Genomic DNA, 23,707 nt, shown 5'->3' on the forward strand with positions numbered 1-23,707 from the left:
TGCCAAAAACTTTATAATTCAGTTATAGACATTGAAAATTTTTAAATTTTACAAGATGCCAAATGATAAACAGCTCTCCATATAATTTCACTGCTTCCACCCATAGGGATGATGGAGTAGTTAAAAGTATGAGCTTTGAAATCACAAGATCTAAATTCAAATGTCGGTCCTATGTCCTTGAACTATATGGCTTTGAACAAGTTACTCCTCTGAATTTTCGCCCTAGTAAATCAGGAATAGTTTACATAATTTATGTTCACAGGTAGTGCCATGGTACAAAGTTCAATAACAAAAACTGTTAGATACTATTAATACTGTTGTTGTTGATATCATCATCATCATCATCATCATCATCATCTCTTGCAGTGAGTTTTGAGGGAATATAGCCCTGTCATCCTGGGTACAACTGACTGGACATGACTGGTATACAGGACAATGGCAACATTATAAAATGGGTCACAATTCCTCCTCTGTAACATGTAACCAATTTTATAGGATTAATGGGAAAGTTAAACAAACTTCATGTGTGTAAAAGTGCTACAGTGGCTAGAACACAGTAAGCACTCAATAACTGCTATATATTTAAATTACTCATTACTCTTCTGTATGCTTGGTGCCTTCTGTGTGAAGTAAGGAGAAACGAGAGCTGGTGTTCTATAAATAGGCAGAAGCTAGGTCAACATTAGGAAGTTTGGATTTATCCCAAAAGTAAAGAAGAACTATAGAACAAATTAGGCAGGAGATTAGCATGACTTACACTTTAAGAAGCTCACTGGTTGCTGTGTACAGAGCAGATTTAGGAGAAGTAAGACTAGAGACAGAAAAGCCAGTCAGAGGGCCTGGGTGGCTCCATTGGTTAAGTGTTTGCCTTCAGCTTAGGTCATGATCTCAGAGTCCTGGGATAGAGCCCTGCGTTGGGCTCCCTGCTCAGCAGGGAGTCTGCTTCTCTCTCTCCCTCTGCCCTTCCCCCTGGTTCATTCTCTCTCTAAAATAAAATCTTTAAAAAAGAAAAAGAAAAACTAGTTAGCAATAACTAGAATCAGACTAGCAGCAGAGGGGATGGAGACTTCTGAATAGCGAAGTACTTAAAATCTGACAAGATCATGCTAGTGGGGAGAGAACAGAGGAAGGTCAATGGGGTAGAGTAAGAAATGGGGGGAAACTGCCTCAATTCTTTAAACAGAAGTTCTCAAAGTAGAGTTCCCTGACCAGCAACAGTTATCACCTGGGAACTCTCAGAAGTGCAAGTTCTCAGGCCCCACCCCAGATCTAGAGACTCAGGACCTCTGGGGGGTGGGGCCCAGCAGTCTGTGTTAGAACAAGCTTCCCAGGGGCTTCTGATTCTGACTCACCCTAAAGTGTGAGAGCCACACTATAGACAAATGGGCAGTGAGCCACCCTTGAAGAGCATCTTCAAGCAACCAAGAGGAGATATAAGTTCTATCAAGACTTAGTGAGTTAGAGGTGATCTGATCTGGGCTAGAGATGGAAATGAGGGTGTCATCTGTGTACAGGGGGCAAACGGAAGAGTAGACTGGCCTCCTCAGAGATGGTTTGGAATGACAAGGGTCATGGCAGGGAGAAACACCAACATTTATGAAATAGAAATTAGAAAAGCCTAGAAGGATACTGAGGTACAGTCAGGGAGGTAGGAGAAAATTCAGGCTAATGTGGGGTGAGAGGAAGAAGAAGAAGAAAGAAGAAGAAGAAAAGAAGAAGAAGGAGGAGGAGGAGAAGGAGGAGGAGGAGGAGGAGGAGGAAAAAGAAAGGAAAAAAAAAAAGAAAACCAAAAAAACAAGCATTTCAACATGGTCAACAGAGTGGCCTTAGTAATCACAAGGTCACGGGCAACCTTTGTGAAACTAATATGAAAGAAGGAAACACAGTGAAGTCAGAATGTCATGCATGGGGAACTGATTGAAAGGTAAATGGAGGAGATGAGGGTGTGGAGTAGGCTCCAGAAGTCTGACTGTGCAGGACTAGAATAATACAGGGTGGGAGCTGTAGGGGTACAGAGAAATCACAACAACGTTGTTGTTATTTTATTTTTTTAAGATAAGGGAGTCTTGGTCATGGTTAACTGCTGATAGGAAGGAACCACTACAGAAAGGTGTGGTTGAAGAGGACACAATTAGGAACAGGAGGGGGCCCTGGGCAGGAAGGGTTGGGATCAGAAACCAGGGGTAAAGATTAGCCTCAGTCAGAAAGAAAGAGATGCCACCTTCTCTGTATGAAAACAAATGGAGGAGGGGAGGAGTCTAGACACAAGTCATTTGTGAGTGTGGTGGCTGAAAGCTGAGGGGGGTCCATGAGGGGTGAGGTAGAGCAGGTTTTCTCTGAAACATACAAGCCAAACTCATGCAAAGTGCTAGAGGAGGAAACCCACTACATTCCAAGCTAAGATCCACAATTTCAAGGGAGGATCAAATGCAAATGGCATCTCCAAACAGTGACCCTGAACACTCCCAGTCTCTGGGCTCTGTGCATTCACAATAAAACTAGTAACTAGCTATTGAGCACCTACTGCACACATATGGCATTGTGTTAGGTGATTTATATACACTACCACATTTAGTACTCTCCAATAATCCAATGAGGTGGGCAGGTATTATCATGCCAATTATAGAAACAGGAGAAATGAGGCTCCCAAAGATCAAATAACAGGCTTGCCCATGGGTACCAAGTCTCACGAATGCTGGCACCTCATGTTCTTCCCATGATGCCACACAACCTTCGGGATCCTGATAGATTTGATGGAAGTGAAAGTGGAAAAGAAAACATTTTTGAGAGATCTACCTGAGTGATAAGATACTCAGAGAAGGCAATCAACCCTGGGGCAAATTTTTAGTTTGGGATGACAATGGGATACAAGTATGATAATGTCCTCCATCCAAGCTGGAGATATGGTTCTACATCTCAGGGTAGAGGTTGGGAACATCAATTAGATGATAACAATGAGTGAGAGTAGATAGAAGGGTAAAGACTGGGAAAAGGAGGACTTGACATATTAAAAGAATAAGATGAATAGATGAATGAAAAGAAAGTTCATACTCAAGCATTAAAAGGAAAAATCCCTTCACTACCAATTTTTCTATATTGTTTTAATTTGCATATTCTTCAAACCCTGCATAAATGGCAGAGTTTGGTCACTCTCCTCACCAGGCTGACCACACAGAGATGCCTTCAGGTTCTGGAGCTGAAGTCAAAACCTAGATAGTGTGGCTTTCAGGCCCAAACTTGAGTTTCTCACAGGGTCATCTTCTCAGAGCTCTGCACTGATTCCCATTCCCAGCTGTTAGCTGTATTAATTACATCATCAACACTCTCCTGCTTTTCTCCAAGCACTCTCTGCTCCAAATCTTTCTCTTGCCCAGGAGAAACCACTTTTAAATTTCTCTCTACTGAAGCTTTAATTGGCTTTTAGCCTCATGGCTCCCCAAAGACCCAAAATGTAGGCACACAATGTAGCTGGCTTTCACTTACTAATTCTGCATCTTTCCCAGCAGACAGATGATTCCTCCAAGTTAACTTTCATCTGAGTTTTTCTTAAAGGGGCCAATCTTTAATAACCTGATGTGCTTATTTCAACACCAGAACACACTGTTTATTAAAATCAAACCAGTGTTTCTTTACCTGATCGCTCAGGACTAGCTATCCATCAAAACTTCAAAAAATGAAAAAGGTGCTAAAGCTATCTTGGAGGGTTAAGTGGAAATGGGCCTCAAAGAATGGGAAGCTAGACTAGATGAGTTTTGCTGTGTTCTGAGTCTTCAATTCTATGTATATCAAACATATATTATATCTCTCTTATGTTCCAAGCTTCTTAAAGCACGTAAGATAGATATTCTACTGAACATCTCCAACAGGAATAGTAAGATCCAGCCTACTGCTTGGGTAAAAGGGACAGAATGAAAATGCTGCTTCTCTAAGAGCCAGTCTTCTTTATCAATTCATTTGCTGTGACCTAAAAAAGCAGGACCACAATGTGATCATTAGCAGGCAAAAGAAAACAGACAGTTTAAAGAGTTGGTTTTTATAGACTGCATTATTATCTGAGATCCATCAGGCCCCCTAGGAAACAGAACAATGCACCACTCAAAAACAGCTAATGTGTGAAACATCTCTGATGGAAAATTGTTTCTCCTTAATAAGGTAACAAGCTCTAACTCTAAATACAAATCAGACTAATGCGGATCACCCCAGCCAGGTTATTTTTTTTTTTCCAGCCAGGTTATATAGACACTAATGAGTCATTGCTTTTGATGCCAAATTGGCAAATCTGAAGGTTTTATAATGGATCCTATAGGGCTGCTGTGGACAAAAAAGACTGTGGTGTTAAGCAGGAGAGCAATCTTGGTTCTTCTTTGGTTTCAAAGAAGGAAAAGAAGGGGAGTCTTTTGCAGAGCTTTTGTTAAATACAAGACTGTTCTCAGAGTTGCAAGTGGATGAAAGATGAGCAAAAACAGTTACATGAGGGAAGAAAAGAAAATATTCAACAATAAGATCTGTGATGGAATATAAATTGAAAAAAAAGTAGCAAAAAAAAAAGGAAAAAAAAGTAGCTATGAAGACGAGTCACAGAAGAGAAAGATCACATATTTCGGTGGAAAAAAATAAGGAGGAAACATCTTGTGGTGAGCAGTGTCTAAGATGATCCTCACTGATCCTCATACCTCCTGAGCTACACACCCTTGTATAATCCCCTCCCTTTGAGTATGGGAAGGACCCATGTCTCGCTTCTAACCAACAGAATATGGCAAAGATGATGGAATGTCACTTCTGCGATTAGGTTACATAAGACTGCATCTTCTATCTTGTTAGCACACTCTCTTCCTTTCTGGATCCAATGGAGACAGATGCCATATACAGAGGCCGATGCAGCAAGCAGCTGAGGGCAGCCTCTGGCCAGCAGCCAACATAGAACTGAGATCCTCAGCCCAAGAGCCCACAAGGAACTGAATACAGCCAACAACCACATAAGCTTAGCCTTCAGATGAGTGACACCTTGATTATAGCCTTGTGAGAAACTCTGAAGCAGAGGACAGATCTGAGCCATGTCCAGATTCCTGACTAAACGAAAGCCTTATTTACTCACAATACCTTGGACACCAAAAATAATGGGTTTTCCACACCAAACAATTCCCTAATTCTCTGGATGTCCTATAATTTAATTCAATTCTGACACTAACTACCTACACTTAGCACAGACCTCACAGGTTAAGGGTTCAATCCCGTTAGACTGCCCCCAACTTCAGACACCAAGTGTACATAGTGGGTTTCTAGGGTACCCACACTTATGAGCTGACTACATATTGGGGACAGGAGTTCCCATGACCCCCTACTCAGTCAGGTTCAATGATTTGCTATAGTGGCTTACAGAAGAATTCAAGGCAATACTTAATGTACCTCTACTGGTTTAGTACAAAAATACATAATAAAGGATACAGATGAACAGTCAGGATGAAGAGGTATACAGGGTGAGATCCAGAAGGATCTTGAGCACAGGAGCTTTTGTTCCTGTAGAGTAGGGTGCACTACCCTCCCATCATGTAGATGCATTCACCAACTCAAACCCTATTGTTCAGAAATTTTTATGAGGGCTTTATCACATAAGCATGACCAATTATTAGTCTTCAGACCTTCTCCCCTCCTTGGAGGATGGTGGGTGGGGCTGAAAATTTCAAGTTTCTAATCATGGCTTGGTCTCTGGTGCCCAGCCCCATCCTGAAGCTGTCCAGGGGTCCACAAAGAGTTGCTTCATAGAACAATAGATGCTATCACTCAGGAAATTCCAGGGGATTTAGGAGCTCTGTGTCAGGAACCAGGGTCAAAGACCTAGTATCAGAACAAAAAAAAAAAAAAAAATGCCCCTAGCACCTCTATCACTAAGGCAATTCCCAGGGTTTTAGGAGCTCTGTGTCAAGAATTGGGGGCAGAGGCCAAATATATATTTCTTATTAGGCTACACTGACCCACAAAAAATACAAGTGTTAATTTAAGCCACTAAGTTTGTAGCAATTTGTTACATAGTAATAGATAATTAATACACATGTAAAATGACAGCTGACACTTGAAGATCAGAGAGATTATTTCCATAGGAGATGGGTAATCAGGCACCATTCATAACAGAAAGGAGTAGGTTCAGATGCAGGAAGGCAGAAAAGGTCAGGCAGTGTTTAGGAACAACATAAAGTCCAGCTTAGCTAGACCTAAGGTCTGAATGGGTAGGTGCAAGAACATAAGCTGGAGAGGCAGGCAGGAGGCCTCTGGTGGCAAGGACAGCCAAAGAGAGCTATTAGAGCTCATCCACCAATATGTGGTCTGAAAACATCTACAGGGAAGATTCATCGCACAATTATTGTTTTAAGAGGCAACAGGTTTCAAAAAAGTGATTTGGAAATGCCTATAAAGGGATGCTATGCATTCTCCTTTTTGAGACATTTTCCCTTTCATTACCTTACTTGATTTATGAAAGAATCTATAAAGAAGTCAAGACAGGTATTTATTTTGAAGGGTGTGTGTACGTGTGTGTTTACAAAAAGGGAAAATGAAGCGCTAAGAGCCAAGAATGACTAGAAAAATCTCTCTTTCAGTACTTTCCTACTAAGAGTGTTGCCACATTTTGTTGGATCCCCCTTCCCTGGTAGAGATGCAAAGAGGCCCAGCTAGATAGGTTTGGATCCTGGCCCCAGTGTTGCAGAGTAAGCCCATGGAGTACTTGTACCTGGAGTAGTAGGTGCAGTGACACTTGGGTGAGCTGCAGAGTCAAGAGCGTAACAGTCTAAGCCGCAGAACCTGCTATCAAAGGGGCTTTTAAGTAAGGAGGGTCAAAAAGAGCATCAGAGCCCAGGACAAACCAGCCGAGTTTATTCATTACTGCTGCTTCTGGCTCAAGCAAATGAGTCAGAGCTGAGGGGACTGACCAAACAGGGGTCAGCTAACTGGGAGCAGAGATGAGAGACTTTACTGCGTAGCTGAGCTTTCACTCTGGGGGCTAGTGGAAGGATGTGCAGGGTTGGGAGGCTGGTTCCACTTACAGGGGTAGGGGTGTCTCACTCATTTTTCACTTGTTTTGTTTTTGTTTTTTAAAGCAGTATCTGAAAACCAGGGACCATTTTCTCCTGTAAAATGTTAAATAAAATCTGCCCTTAATGATGGACATTACATAGCCAGTTGTTTTTTGTTTGTTTTTTTTAATTTTGTTTCCAATAGGCTTAGTTAGAATCTTCAACAGCTTTTTGTAAATCTCAACAGGTTATAGTCATCACTACTCTATTAGGCAAAGGTTTCCCCCGACATGTTGCTGCATGACTTGGAAAAACGTAGGCAGTTCTCAGGGGAGAAAGGGCATTATTTAGAGTGACCCAAAGGGGAAATCGGTGCCAGGACGATGGACCTGCAGGCATATAATCCTGTGTAGCGACAGTGAAACGGTCTCTACCAAAAGAAAAAAAAAATTGGAAACCTTAGGAAGCAGGTTAAATACTAAATTACAAAAAATATTCATTATTCAACTGAATAAATCTGGCATATGCTGGCCAAAGGGATGACAGGAAAATCTACTTGACTGGGCCTTCTCTTCTTAGAGTCTAAAGACCACTATTGTTCACAGACAATAGTGTCCAGAATCCCAGGTAGAGGGAAGTAGGGATAAAGATATTAATCATCTCCATCTGTAGCTGATTCTCAGCTTCCCAGTTCAATAAATATCAATTGAACTTTTCTCTTTCAATTCATTCTAATGCAAGAGAGAGGCCCTCCCTGAATAAAGGTTGAGTTTTAACAATCATGAGAATTAATCTTTTTAAATGAAAATAATCTTAATCATTTGACATTCACTAAGGAATGAGAAGCATCCCTTCATTTCTTGAAAATACTTACCACTTCCCTCTTAGTTCCATCCACTTTTCTGTCAGGTCTTGTACAAAGCTTTCAAAATCTTTATCAGTTACTTCCTAACTCTCAATCTTGCCCGATTTTTTTGTATTTACCAGCTTGCACCCTGGTTTTATAGAATAGTGACTACTTCAGGCAATTCTAATTGTGGGCCACCTACTTGATAATCTCATCTATTTCCCATAGTTCCAACTGGTGACACTATTCAGATCTGTAATTCTCATCTTCCCTCCTCCAGGTCTACACTTCTATTTCCAGATGCCTACTGGATGTCATGACCGGAATGACCCTCACATAAATCAAATTCAACATGTGATCAAAAACTGAATTCATAGTCCCTCTTACCACTGATCTTGTTTTTCTCATTTAAGAATGTAAGTACTCATGCAGCTACTAACATATATATCAAGTTAATCTCATTTTTAAATGCTCCTCTGCCTCAAGTCCCATATTTGATCTGCCATCTAACTCTGCCAATTCTAGTTCTAATATATCACGGTAACCTATCCCTTCTTCTGCATTCCAGCTGCCATTGCTCAGTCAGGTCTCCAAGTGTCTCTATTCCTAACTGGTCCCATGCCATGCCCCAATTTCCCACCTCTTCCTTCCTGACAGTCTCCTTTCCTTAACAACCCTGAATGACTCGCACTTCCTCAATCTCTTAGCAGCCACAGGTGACTGGGCAAAACTCCACCAGAGCTTCTTTTTTCAGCCTCCTCTCCAGACTCCGCATCAGGTATCCACTGTAAATGGATGTATTTGCACTGAAGATACTACTCCACCTATGTCCCTGTTCATACCAAGGATAGTTTTTACTCTTCTTCACCTGGCAAACCCTACTCATCCTTCAAGGCTCAGAGAATAAACTGTTTTTTTTCCCCCTCTTCCTCCCTCCTTTCACCTTCTGCCCTTTCCTCTCCGAATGGCCCTTCCCTCTCTCTGCAAATCTGTTCCTCTTCTCTATGTGCACTGCCTGTGGTCACCAGCAGCCTCTGTTCCCTAGTGTCTCTATCCATCATTCTATGTCACATTTTAGCTCCAGGGTCCTCAAGCTATGAAGAATAAAAAATCTAACTGATGATTGGCCAGTCAATGTGTTGAAGATCCTTGGGTCAGGAGTCCACTCATGGTTTAATCAAAGCCCTGAGCACAGGGGCAAACTGTATTTCCCACTTTAGGAAAGGCAATTCCCACTGAAGGGGGTTAAGCAAGCAAGACCCAGAACACCTATCTGTTACTGAAATTCCTCTTACAGACTAATTTCATCTTAAGGACAAGCATCTAGATGTTACTTTTTGATCATCTTTCTCTTCCAGCAAATAGCATAACCCCTGGCATGTAATACCCTCTGTATTTGCTTGGATACTCTTGGTTGAAATGACAAAACATTCAATACAAACCAGCTTATATTAATATCAAAGGTAACTCAATGGCTCATGCACTTGGAAGTCCAGAGTTAAGGCAGGCTTCAGGGTCAGTTGGTCTAGGGCCCACTGATAGTTGTAGGGGCCCAGATTTTTTTCTAGTTCTCCATTCTTCTATTCACAACACTCAATAGCAGTCATAGAATAGCTGCCAGGACAATTAGGAATAAATATTTCCTGTTGATATCCATCAGGAAACTACTTACATCTGCAGAACTCCAAGGAGGAGTCACCATGATTAGAATGCTTAGGTCATGTGTCTATGGGAAGAGGAAATGGTATGAAGCTACAATGTCTAATACAGTAGTCACGAATCATACGTAGCTATTTAAAATAAAATTAATTAAAATCAAATACAATTAAAAACTCAGTTTCTCAGTCTGACACTAGCCACAAGTCAAACGCCCAACAACAACTGTGGCTAGTGCCTGCAGTATTGGACAGCATGGATTAGAACATTTCCAATTCTGCAGAAAGTTCAATTGGCTTATGGTAAGCAAGTACATCAAGCAACTGGTATGAGGCAATCAAGACTCAGCTTGGCAGCTGGGGTCAACTTCACCCAACGTACAAGAAATCTGGGGAAGGAATAGATGAAAATCTGGGCACATATGGGAAAGGGAAAAAGGGAAATAGACATTAGGTGGGCAATAAACAATGCCCAACATATTCTTATAGGAAGAAATTCAATTGATCTGGTATTATTTGCTCTTTAAATAATATGATCCATATGTCAAAATTGTCTGTTGTTATTGTAAGTACAAGGTATTTTTCTTTTATGAACTCACTAACTTCCTGTGGGACACTGGACAAGCCAAGTAACTTCTCTGAGCCTCAGTTTCCTCGTCTGTAAAACAAAAGGAATGAACTAGATCAGTTGTTTCTAATCTTTTAATCACAGATTTTTTTATAGCACATTTTTAAAAATTAATTTTTGCCCACTATCTCATACTCAGAAGTATTTTTAGTAACTTAACTGCATTAGAAATTAATTTGCTATTCTGTTGTTGGGGTTTTTTATTTTTATTTTATTTTTTTTAAGATTTTATTTATTTATTCATGATAGTCACACAGAGAAAGACAGAGAGGCAGAGACACAGGCAGAGGGAGAAGCAGGCTCCATGCAGAGAGCCTGACATGGGATTCAACCCCGGGTCTCCAGGATCGCGCCCCAGGCCAAAGGCAGGCACCAAACCGCTGCGCCACCCAGGGATCCCTGTTGGGGTTTTTTAAATTAAAAACATATAACTGTTAATTAGAGCTTGCTTCTGATCAGTGAGAAAAGTCAATGTTACCATAGTGGGCTGGTATAATTGGTATCACAAGTGAAGTTGACCTCGCAATCTTACTGAAAGCAAATTTACTATTTTCATTCAGTGCTATGAAATATTTATAAATAATCTGAAGCGTTCTACTGAAAGACCCTAGGGATAGACTATCACATGTCAAGAAGAGCACATGATCTTGTAGGCCCCACACAGGTCCAGAATTCTACAGCTGCTATAGCAATGTGACTATAAACAAACCCAGCCCTTGTCACTAGCATGAAGTGGCCCACCCTGAAAAGTACCAGAGAAAGGGATGAGTGGATGGACTGGGAATAAAGATTCCAAGGAAGAGCAAGGGACAAGAAATAAAGAGAAAGTGATACTACTGCAAAAAGTTTTTGGCTTTTCCTTTTCATTACCAGTAAGCCCAAGAAAAGTAGACAATAATCCAGGGAGCCTGGTATAAAGCTAGAAGTGGACAGCAAGCAAGAGAATCAGGAGCACCATACTGAAAAGGGTGCTGGAAGAGCCGTGGGAAGGTGATTCCAGGGACCTTCAAGTCTTCACTCATCTCCACTGAGGAGAAGGGCAGACAACATAATCACTGACATGCAAGAGTTATGGAAACTCCTATTTTCAGATAAAAATATGAACAAGGTTTATTATAGATTGTTTCCTTTTATTTAAATTTCTATTGCAATAATTTTGTGTTAAAAGGGCAAGAACGCTGACAGGCATGTCTATTCGAGGTACTGTAAGGGATACATTGGGGTAGAGTATAGTCTATAAAATAAATTACTTATAATGTTCTGAAATCCATGCCTTCTAGGCCTGCTGAGGTGTCAAAGAGAAACCAGGCACATAGGTAGAAGTGATTCCAGGATACAAAATGGGAAGAGGAGGAAGTGAAAAGGACCAGCCAGTGAAAGAATTGGGCAAGCTCCAGTTATATTTCAGTAAAGAACAGATATAATTATTATTACTTCAAGATTTCCCATAATTCATGATTTTCTATTTTTTTATTTATGATTTTCTGCTTTTATTAACCCTTCTAGTAACCATGTATTTCATAACAAAAAAAATCCTTTCAAAAACCCCACATTCCTTGAACAGCTAAACAGAGAATTACCACATGACCTAGCAATTCTACTCCTAGGTATATGTCCAAATGAATTAAAAACAGGGATACAGATACTTATGAACAAATGTTCATTTCAGCATTATTCACTATTCAATGTCAAAAAGTGGAAACAACTCAAGTGTCTGTGGATGAACAAAATGTGGTATACACATAATGAAATATTATTCAGGCATAAAAAGGAAAGACATGCTGATACAGACTACAACACAAAAGAACGTAAAAACATGCTGAATAAAATAAGATAGACACAAAGGAGAAATACTGTATGATTTATGAAATACCTAGAATAGACAAATTTATAGAGAGGAAGTATAACAGTGGTTATCAGGGGCTGGGGTTGGTGAAATGAAAAGTTATAGCTCAATAGTTCTCTAGTTCTCTTTAGCATGATGAAAAAGTTTTGGGATAGACAGTAGCAATGGTTACAAAAAATCATATAAATGTAATTAATGCAACTGAACTGTATACTTAAAAATGGTTAAAATAGCACATTTTATGCCATATGTATTTTACCACACAAACACACAATTTTTTTTTTTTTAACACACAGGAGCTTCTGTTTATTAGAGATTCTAGGGCAGGGGACAGTTTGATAAACAATATTTATTGCTTTCAAGGAGGGGAATCCAAAATTAGAAGAGAATGGGAAGGCTTCACTCCTGTGCCAGTTTCTTTTAAAAAAGTCTTAGAGGAGTTCTTCAAGAAACTAGATGCCAATGACTCTTTAAATTACATTTCCAGCCCAAGCTTCCATATGAACTTCAACTTGCACTTCCAACTACACATTAGATCACCTCAGATGTAACATGTCTAAAAGAAAGTTCTTAGAAATAAAGGATGAAAGTAGAAATTAGTTATAATAAATAAAAACAGTAAAAATAAATTTCTATTAAAAATTACACAGGACAAGACGCCTGGGCAGCTCAGCAGTTTGGCGCCTGCCTTCGGCCCAGGGTGTGATCCTGGGGTCCCGGCATTGAGTCTCACATCAGGTTCCCTCATGGAGCCCTCTGCCTATGTCTCTGGCCTCTCTCTCTCTGTGGCTCTCATGAATAAATAAAATCTTTTTAAAAAAATTAGATAGGACACTAGCTAGTGAAATTTCAAAATGAGGGGATAATTGAAAGAGTTTATGGTAATAGATGCAGATAAAATTAAACACCTGAAAAGATTTTATACAACTCTATCCCAATATATCAGAATATGTGGTTAAAATATATGATTTTACTGGAAAACACAAATTATCAAAATCAATGCAAGAAGAGGAAAAAATCCCTACAGAAACCAATGATCATTAGAGCTGGAGAAATTTGCTGGCTAAAAAACCCTAGCCCATGTTTCAAGGATGAGCTCTTTAAATGCTTCAATCATTGAGAAAATCTGAACATTCTCCAATGTCTTAACTGCTCCAAAGCACCAAGAAAAAGGCTCCCCAATTCTTCCTACCAAGTTAATAGAGCCTAATACCAAAATCACAAAAACAGCACAATAAAGAGAAACCACAGACCAATCTCACATTTTGCACAAAAATCCAAAACCCATAAATAAATTATACCAAACAGAATTGAATCACATGTTAAAACATGTTATATACCATGACCAAATGAGGAGCATGGCCATATGAGGGATGCAAGAATTATTCAGTGTTTTATGTTGCCATGTAAATAAGCCAAAGGGAAAAACTATCTTGAAAGAAGTTCAAAAGGCACTTGAAAAAGAAAAAGTCAATATCCATCTCCAATAGAAACTTTCAGTAAAAAAAGAAAGAGGATACTTGGTTAACTTGGTCTCAAGCCAGCAACCAGCACTGTGCTTGAGGGTTTAATACTGAAAGCATTTCCATTAAAATCCAGAAGAAGGCAATCACCACTATTATGTAATACAGTTCTAAAAGCAATGGCCAGTGAAATTAGGTAATAAATAAGAAGCATAAAATTAGAAAGGAAGGTGCAAATTATTATTTGCAGATAAAACTAAAGTATAAAGTATAGCTACAAAATCAAAACCAACTAAAAATTATTAAAAATAGTAAGAGCACTCATTAAGGTTTCTAGTCAAAAAATAATCTAAAACAAACTCAAAAGGGTTTTTTAATATACCAATAATTACCTGGAGGAAAATGCTAGAAAAAATTTCTTTTCAACACCAAATAACACAAAATACTCAAGCTCTTTCTATTAAGAAATGTGCAAGATAATGCTATACATAAACTATTAGGCATATTAGGAGCATCTAAGGTTCTATAATTCGCAATGTGAAAAGGCTGGATAAATTATGATGTACAAAGACCTGGTGACACTCAAAACAGCAAAACAAGGCACAAACTGTTCCCCCCAAAACATCCCACAGCTGAGAAAAAGGTTGAGAAGGTGGTAGATTTTAGCCTGAATTATTTATAATTTTTTTTGAATTATTTATAATTAGCACCTCACAGGACCAAAAAAGGGAAAAAATATCCTAATAGCTACTCAAAGCAAGGAACTAGCTGTTGAATTTCCTAGCAGTAAAAAATAATTAAAACACACTAAAGTCCTGCTCAGCAACTATCAATTCCAACAGTTTAAACCAGTGGTTCTCCAAGTGCGGTTCGAGACCCTACCAGAGGTACCATAAGGTCAAGACTCTTCTCAAAATAATTCTAGGACATTATTTGTTCTTTTCACTCTCATTCTCTAATGAATGTAAAGTAGGGATCTGCAAACTAAGCTGGACAGCAGGCCAAATCCACCATGTCCATTCATGTTGTGCCTCTGTGTGTGGCCCACAACACTGAAAATTACTGCATGGCCCTCTACAGAATACCTTTGCTAATCCCTGCTCTAATTGAATGTGTGCTTATATGTTGTGTTTTCTAGAATTTTCTAAGATTTAAAATAAAAACAAGTACAGTTTAGAGGTTAATTATACTTTTTTCTCAGTATTTTGACTGTGATTATATATATTATAACCTCATTAATACCCAATAGATCATTTTGAAATTTGAAATTTTCCTTAAATGTACTCAGAAACACAACTGGAAATAAGTCACTTATTTTGCAATAATATTTTCAAGTTTTCTTAGTTTTAATTTTAAATACAGAAATGTTCATATATATAACCCAAATGCACAAAAGCATTTGGAGTCTTCTATAATTTTTTTTGATATTTGATTGAATGATTGATTGATTGATTGATTGGATAGAAAGAGTGAGAGCCAGAGAGCGTGCACACTTGGGTAAGAGCACAAGCAGGGGAGGGGGGATAGCAGAGGGAGAGGGAGAAGGAGAAGAAGGAGCAGAATCCCCACTGAGCAGGGAGCCCAATGAAGCTGGGCCCAATCCTAAGACCCTGGGATCATGACCTCAGCCTAAGGCAGAAGCTTAACTGACTGTGTCACCCAGGCGCCTCTGGAGCCTTCAATAATTTTTATGAGTGTGGAGGAGTCCTGAGACCAAATAACTTGAGGATCACTGGTTTTACATAAGGTAATTTGCTTCTTTACAATTTACAATGATAATTTGTTTGAATTTCCACAAGAATGTTTAATATTCTTGGTGATATCACTCATACAGGAAAAGAAAATAAGTTGCTAATAAAGGAAAAAGGGTTGCTTTAAAGTTCAAAAACATTACACATCACAAAATAGAAACTGAAAAGCACCCAATTTCATGTCCACAGTAAGGATGAACCACAAAATCTTCTAAATAGGCTGCAATCATGTGTTTTATGCTCTGTAGTGTTTTTCTCACATCACACTTGCTAAAGCACAGAAAGTCTATGGTAAAGAGGTAGACTTGTAGGATGTGGGGCGTTGATCGAACATTTTCTTTCTGTATCTCACATACTCCAAAGGACAGTACACGATGAGAACAAGGCAGTAGCCTAGAGATTCTAGAGCTTCTGTGCTCAGTGAGCAATATAGCAGAGATGCATACAAATACCTTAATGAAAACTCAAAACAGAAATTATCTGATACACACACAATAGCACAGGCTTGCTGTACCGTAAGGCAGGTAATTCATATAAATTACTGTAATCAGCATTAACCTTCTCACAGCCAAACAAAGCAGCTCTGGGGTCAGTTGTATGAAAAAGAAGGGGTAGAGGAAGAGGAGCAGTAGGCAAGGAGGTGCCTCCTAAAGAGCTCCACAGGCACTAAGGACAGAGGGATACTGAAGATGCCCGGCACTTGGCACACTCTTGGTGAAAATATTTTAGACTGAGGCATGCATACACATGCACCCTCCTTTTACCTTTGTCATGCCTGAGGTCAGCAGAGCATCGGGGGCATCATAATCACTCCATAAATGCTGAGTAGATGAATAAACAAGTGGTAAAGGTAAGTGGCAAAGGCTGTGATTTTTTTTTATTTAAATTTTTATTTATTTATGATAGTCACACACACAGAGAGAGAGAGAGAGAGAGAGAGAGAGAGAGAGAGAGAGAGGCAGAGACACAGGCAGAGGGAGAAGCAGGCTCCATGCACCGGGAGCCCGACGTGGGATACGATCCCGGGTCTCCAGGATCGCGCCCTGGGCCAAAGGCAGGCGCTAAACCACTGTGCCACCCAGGGTTCCCAGCTGTGATGGTTTTGAGACAGAGCAGCCTCCAATGGAAGAACCTCCAAAACCATTCCTGTCCATGACTCATTACAACCTCTCTGACTAAATCCGTAATATTATCAAAAATATATTTCATCATAGAACTTTTTAGCTAGACGGAACTTCTGGCATAATTTTGCCCAACTCCCTTATTTCAGAAGTAGAGTGGAGACTCCAACCTTGCTCATCTTACTCCCGAGTCCACTGCGCTTTCCACTGTCCCAGGCTACCACTAATTGAACACCTGCTCCATGCCAGGCCAAAGAGACAGAGTACGAAATATTCTGAAGATAAGTTATACAAGAAAAAGGCTCATAAATTTACTTTATTTTTAAAACCTTTTTTAAATTTTATTTATTCATTTGAGAGAGAAAGAAAGGATGACAGGGAAGAAGGGCAGAGGGAGAGGGAAGCAGATTCCCTGCTGAGCAGGGAGCCTGACAAGGGACTCGATCCCAGGACGTTGAGATGATGACCTGAGCTGAAATCAGAAGCTTAACTGACTGAGCCAGCCAGGTGCCCTAAGTAAATTTAATATCAAGTGGGAACCGAATTTTACAGATCATGATGGGAAAAATTAACTTTGTTTTATAAAAATAAAAACTTACGTTACAAATTTTGGGTTTTCAATGCAAGCATATACTATGTAGAACAAAGACTAGAACAAGAAGATTTTTACATTCTTTTTAAAAATTATATGCTAGTATGGTATGGTCTCATTCTGTTTGACTTTTTTAGTACATTCATAAAAATAGTAATTTTTGCAAAAATATTTAAAAGCTTCATTGAAGATGTTTCTTACTGATACCTTGAGCAATACACTGGTATTTTTAATGGGAAATAAAATTGTAATTCTTTAAATAAAATTAATTGGTAGGAAAAATACCCAACTGAAAACAGATCTAACTATGTTAGTTTTTAAAAATGAGCAGTAATTACTTCATGCTCTAGAATACTTTAGAGTCAAAGCCAAAGGAAGACCAACACTAGCTCTTCAACTACACACTTAGGCTATAGAACATGATAATTCTTCTCTTTCAATATTGCATGGATAATTTTTGCCCATTTCTTTAAAAAGATTTTTAAATCTGCTAAAAAGTTGAGAGAGTAATATTACAAATACCCATTAAGTCACTGTTAACAATTTGCTCAATATCTGCTTTCTCCCCCAAGCGATGCATACATGTGCACAGAGTTTTGTTTTGTTTTTCTGACCCATTTAAAAGTGAAAGACACCAAGATACTTTACCCAAAGCACTTCAACCAGTAATTCCCTAAGAGTAAGGATATTCTCTTATATATCTTCAATATCATTACTATACATAAGAAAATTAACAGTAATTCCAAAATGTCATCTAATTTATAGTCTAAATTTAAATTTCCCCAATTTTGCGGTGCCTAGGTGGAGCAGTCAGTTAAGCATCCAATTCCTGGTTTCAGCTCAGGTTGTGATCTCAGGGTCATGGGACTGAGCACCACATCAGGCTCCAAGCTCAGCATGGAGTCAGCCTGAAATTCTCTCTCTCTCTGCCTCTCCTTCTCATGCGTACTCTCTCTCCAAAATAAATAAATATTTTAAATAAATAAATTTCCCCAACTGTTATCATATTACTCCTCTAAGACAGGATCTATCAACATTCACACATTATTTTTGGTTATGTTTCATTTGGTCCCTCTTCTAAGAGAGTTCCCCTTGTTTTTTCTTCACAACATTAACTTTTTTGAAGGGTACAGGCTAGTTATCATACAGATTGTTCCACATATTGAATTTATCTTATTATTTTTCCCATGGTGTCATTTAACCTGTTTCATGGTCCCCTATATTTCTGATATACAGGGCCAGAAGCTTTGTTCATTCCAGTGAAACATTTTTGGCATGAATATTTCACAGATGATATTGTGACAATACATCCCATCAGAAGGCACAAAATCTCAAGTCATCACACTATTGGTGATGTGAAGCCTCACCACCTGGTTCAAGTAGTGACCACCAAGTCTGTCTACTATAAAGGGACATTTTGCCCAGTGTAATTAAGTAGTAAGTCAACTGTGCAAGATACCTTGAGTTCATGTAAATATCTTAGTCTCCAACAGCCTTTCACCCAATGGCTTTAATACCTACTGATGATTCTTGATCAAATCAAATTATACACTGAGAGTTGAACCACCATGAAATGCTTAACCTCTACAATGTGTGTTGGTAGCTATGAGGAGAGATATATAACATAATGGTTAAGAAGACAAGTCTAGAACTATTCAATTCTGGCTACATAGTAGAATCCTTGGATCTCTGGAGAGCTTTTTAAAAATACCAGATCAACTAGAATCAGAATGTCTGGGGTGGTATCCAGGCATAGATATTTTTAAAAAGCTATCATGGGATTCTTTTAAAGTGTATTTACCAACTGTGTATCATTTCTGTGCTTTGGAAATAAAAAGCTAAAAGTAACTCTGAGATAAATATTACTAATATTCCTGAAGTAGATACTAGATATTTTATAAGAATTAAATAACTAAACATAATGAGGATTAAGCTAAGTATTCAATTCAAGAAGTTGGGAAAGTGACAAAAAAGCAAACCCTCAAAATAAGAAATCAAGTACCAATGGTGTACAGAACACATCAACAATAAACAGAGACAAAAAACACAACCAGAACACACGTTCCCTGAAAAGATTTAGATAGATCTTTGAGTCTGAACTGCTTAGATCCACTTACATGTGGATTTTTTCAACAAATACAGTATAGTAACGTAAATGTATTTCCTCTTCTTCATGATTTTCTCATTAACATTTTCTTTTCTCTAGCTTTATTATAAAAATAGAGTATATAATATATACAACATACAAAAGATGTATTAACTGCTTATGTTATCAGTAAAGCTTCCAGTCAACAGTAGGCTATTAGTAATAATTGTGGGGTTTTTTTCTTTAAGATTTATTCCTTTATTTTAAAGACAGCACAAGTGGGAGGGGCAAAAGTAGAGGGAGAGAGAATCTCCAGCAGACTTTGTGCTGAGCATGGAGACTGATGCAGGGCTCGATCCCACAACCGTGAGATCATGACCTGAGCTGAAACCAAGGGTCGGACCCTTAACTGACTGTGCCACCCAGGCACCTCAACAACAGGCTATTGATAGTTGAGTTTTGAGGGAGTCAAAAGTTGTATGTGGATTTTTTTTTATGATAGTCAGAGAGAGAGAGAGAGAGAGAGAGGCAGAGACAAAGGCAGAGGGAGAAGCAGGCTCCATGCACCGGGAGCCCGACGTGGGATTCGATCCCGGGTCTCCAGGATCGCGCCCTGGGCCAAAGGCAGGCGCCAAACCGCTGCACCACCCAGGGATCCCTGTATGTGGATTTTTTTACTACAAGGGAGTTCAATGCCCCAACCCCCATTTGTTGTTCAAGGGTCAGCTATACTTAGGCCCTACCACACAATAAATGCTCAGTAAGTATCAGCGATTATTATGCATAAATACAATATGTGTATGCATGTATACAAAAATATATCTAGGTATATTCTAATAAACACATATATGCACCTAACAATACAACTTCAAAATATACCAAACCATAATTTAGTTGCAGAAGAAATCACAAAGGAAATTAAACACTTACAACTAATAATAAAAATACTTTACCTCAAAATCTATGGACTACAGCTAAAGAAGTATTTGGGGGGAAATATACAGCTTTGAAAACATTTCAAAGAAAACAAGAAAGAGGGATCCCTGGGTGGCGCAGCGGTTTGGCGCCTGCCTTTGGCCCAGGGCGATTATCTATAGGCTAATAAATTTGAATGGATAAATTCCTATTAAATTATGCCAAACTTGCACAAAAAGAGAGAACTTCAACAGACCAGGAACATGGTATTGAGTCCCACATAAGCCTCCCTGTGAGCACAGTGCCTGCTTGAGATTCTCTCTCCCTCTGGCCCTCTTCCCACTCATGCACTCTCTTGCTCTCTTGCTCTCCCTAAAACAAATAAATAAATCTTTAAAAAAAAAAAGGCTATACTTGAGATTCATCCTAGGATAATGCAAGGCTATCCTTGAATTCTTAGGATGGTTCAACACCACAAATAGATTTAGAGAGAAACCAGAATAAGATAATAATCTCAATCAAAAAAGAATACACATTATAAGTTAAGCAAAAGGCAAAACTGTTTGACTTTTTTTAGTACATTCATAAAATAATTTTTGCAAAAAATATTTAAAGGCTTCATTGAAGATGTTTCTTACTGACACCTTGAGCAAGGAGAAGTAGGGTCCCTGCAGGGAGCCCAATGTGGTACTTGATCCCAGGACCCCAGGATCACGACCTGAGCCAAAGGCAGACGCTCAACCACTGTGCCACCCAGACGCCTCAGCTTTGCATTTTTGAAAATGAGATTTCAAAACACTGTCCGAAAACTGTGGTTGATAGAAAATTACTATATATCTAATGTTTAATTTAATTTCTGAAACAACCATAACTGTCTTCTAGGTGTACTGATCATCATTTAGGGAAGATATGATCTCAGAAATCTGGAAACAGAAGATATTTAGCTCAGAAAGAATGGTTAGGAGAAAGAGTTCTTGGGATTTAAATAACCCAGAAGTATACCAAGAGAATAATCATACAGGTCTGCTTTTCTTAGCCAAAGGGAAATATAGGCACTTTTCATCCAAGGGAAAAGAACTGAAACACAGGCAATGGGCAGGCCTGTCAGAGAAGGAGACTGACCTTAAGTGAGAAAAAAAGTCTCATCCTGACTCTGAGGCTGACCTGGGCAGGCCGTAGAAGAAGTAGTTAGATTCAAATCTCAGATGAGATCAAGGACTCCATGTAGATTCTTCCTTCAGAAAAGAGGTGGAGGTGGCCAAAAGATAGAAGGGAGAAATGAAAGGATCACTGACTCCACATTATCAGGGTACTGGTGGAGGCCTGTCTCCAGACCAGAAAACTGAACAAGATCTCTGGCAGACCCAGCTGGGACAAGACTCTTAAAATTCCTGACGATGAAAGAGGCAGAGCTACATATAGCACCACTTGGCCATCGTGATTTTTCTCCTTCGGAGTTTGCTAACCAGGCAACTATTCCCAAATATATGATACCAGAGAAAATTTATTTGGGTTGTCCCCAGGCTCCACCCAGTTGGCAGATTTCTGTGTTGACAATGACACTGCTGCCTGGACTGTGGTAAAAGCTTAGCCTTGGAAACCTATGGGACTAGACCTACAAGAGGGGACCAGTCTGTGGCCCATTCGCTCCTAGGGGCTGAGGATGATACAGATCCACACTGTATTCCTAGAAGGAACTACTGGGTAGGACTGAGGTGCCCAGAGAAACTTTTTATGCAACAATAGGCACAGGATGCAGATCCTGGGGTGATTCATCACTTACCAGAGAAATGTAGCTATAGAGACAGGAATGTTTCCTGGGCAAACACGGATATACAATGTGTACACGTGCAATAGGTAACATTTAAGTAAAACATGATATTAGAACAAAAATAAACACACTTTGGAACAAGGATTAATAACCATTTGCAATGATGACACACAGCAAAGAACCTTTCTAGAAGTCTTAGGAAAAGTTTACGATGTTCTTAAGGTTATGGTTTGTTTCAATAACAAATTTTAAAACCTTAAATGGTGCAAAAGTACCAACATCCTAACTGTAACCAGATTTTATATCACCCGGAGAAGAGAAGTGGATTGAAATATCCTAAAAACATCATGATTTTTAAAAGAGCAAATTGCAATTTTCCTAAATATCAAGAGGGCAAGAAATGAGAAACAGCCATGTGGTTTCACAAACTCTCTATTTAAAGGCTAACAGGGAAGAGAAATTTGTACCACATACTGAGGGAAGGATTAAGGCTGTTCCCTCTGTCAGTCCTAGTAAGGAAGGAATATAAACAACAGTAAGGCTGGAAGACCATAAAAAGAGTAAGGAAAAAACAAGCATACAGTGGACATGTAAAGGACTCTATGATATTTACTGGTAAGAGAGAAGGAGGAGAATTATAACAGAGGACAAATCAAAAACAGTTCTGGCATCAGAATTTCCCAAACAAAGAGAAAAGTAGATTATTAGTATCCACTCTGGCATCAATTCTGTCATCACTCCCATCCATCAATATTTCCTTGACCTTGTATTGGTACCAACCACTAACAAGAAATCAGGGAATCTTATCCCTTCAACTGTGGAGCCTAAGGGGGCTCAGAGAGGCTCCTGAGGTCTGGCCAAGTCCAAACACCAAAGCTAGGTCTCCAGGAAGTAGTTTTGGGCCAAATACTAAATAAGTTTTAAAGTGCTCCTTTGCCTGGCTTTGTCGTGCAAGTATCTCTCTCCCTTGGTGATCTTGTTGATGGAGGATTTGGCTATATAGGGTCTTGGTTATTTCCCTCTCTTCTCACAGAGAAGATACGACTCACAATACTGATGCCATGAAAATATAAATGCACTCTCAGAAGAGGGCCACAGTACCCAACTATCTTTTTTTTAATTTATGATAGTCACACAGAGAGAGAGGGGGGGGCAGAGACATAGGCAGAGGGAGAAGCAGGCTCCATGCACCGGGAGCCCGATGTGGGATTCAATCCCGGGTCTCCAGGATCACGCCCTGGGCCAAAGGCAGGCACCAAACCGCTGCGCCACCCAGGGATCCCAAGAATGTACCCAACTATTTTTAAAGAAGAAAGAGAATACATCAGAAGAATGAAATTTCAAGGAATAACATCCAACTGAAATTGCCCAGGTCTGAACAGTGAAATCACTATTTAACTAAGCAGACCACAAAACAAAAGGAACCTGGGTGCCTCAGAGGGTCAGCATACCCAGTGGGCCACTGACGAAGCAGTAGTTTCTTCATTCAAAAAGAATTTCACGTTTGGAAAGTCCTTTTGAATTAGTAGTAGCTGGCATCAAAAAGTGGCATGTTTTCAGAAAATACTCGCCACCCCAGGTCACTACTTCGTCAGCAGTGAAGAAACAGGGTGATCCTTATGTAGTCACTTCCTGAAATCACCTCCAGCTTACTTCAGAATGCCAATGAGGCATGCCCACCAGTCCCTATCACAGTGTGTCCACAGAACATCCTCTTTTAGTAATCTTTTGGCATTTCTTCTAGCCTTTCAAGGGCACAGTGCCAGACACTTCTTCCTGATTAAAAAAAGCTCATAATCTAATTGGTCTTGCTAGGTCAATTGTTTCCCTGTCAGAGTATAGAGAAAACTTAACTTGGCTAGAAAATATACTCCCTGCACTTAAAACTTCTTAGCAATCTATACACTAAAATATTCCAATTTTCACTACTACTCTCCCTTTAGTTTCCCTGAGTGTGGTCAGCTAGGGCCCTTGGTCATAGCTCCTTGTCTATGTGTTCGCACCTGCTTTCTTCTGCATCCAGAA

General features: G+C 39.4%; 1 protein-coding gene across 4 annotated transcripts in view; it reads right to left on the reverse strand.

The window, feature by feature from the left end:
• The window catches only part of DIS3L2 (DIS3 like 3'-5' exoribonuclease 2), a 344,308-nt gene that overhangs the window by 199,686 nt on the left and 120,915 nt on the right, over positions 1 to 23,707 (reverse strand). The gene's annotated exons all lie outside the window — the stretch shown is intronic.

This window comes from Nyctereutes procyonoides, unplaced genomic scaffold (assembly GCF_905146905.1).
Source record: "Nyctereutes procyonoides isolate TBG_1078 unplaced genomic scaffold, NYPRO_anot_genome, whole genome shotgun sequence".
Taxonomy (NCBI): domain Eukaryota; kingdom Metazoa; phylum Chordata; class Mammalia; order Carnivora; family Canidae; genus Nyctereutes; species Nyctereutes procyonoides.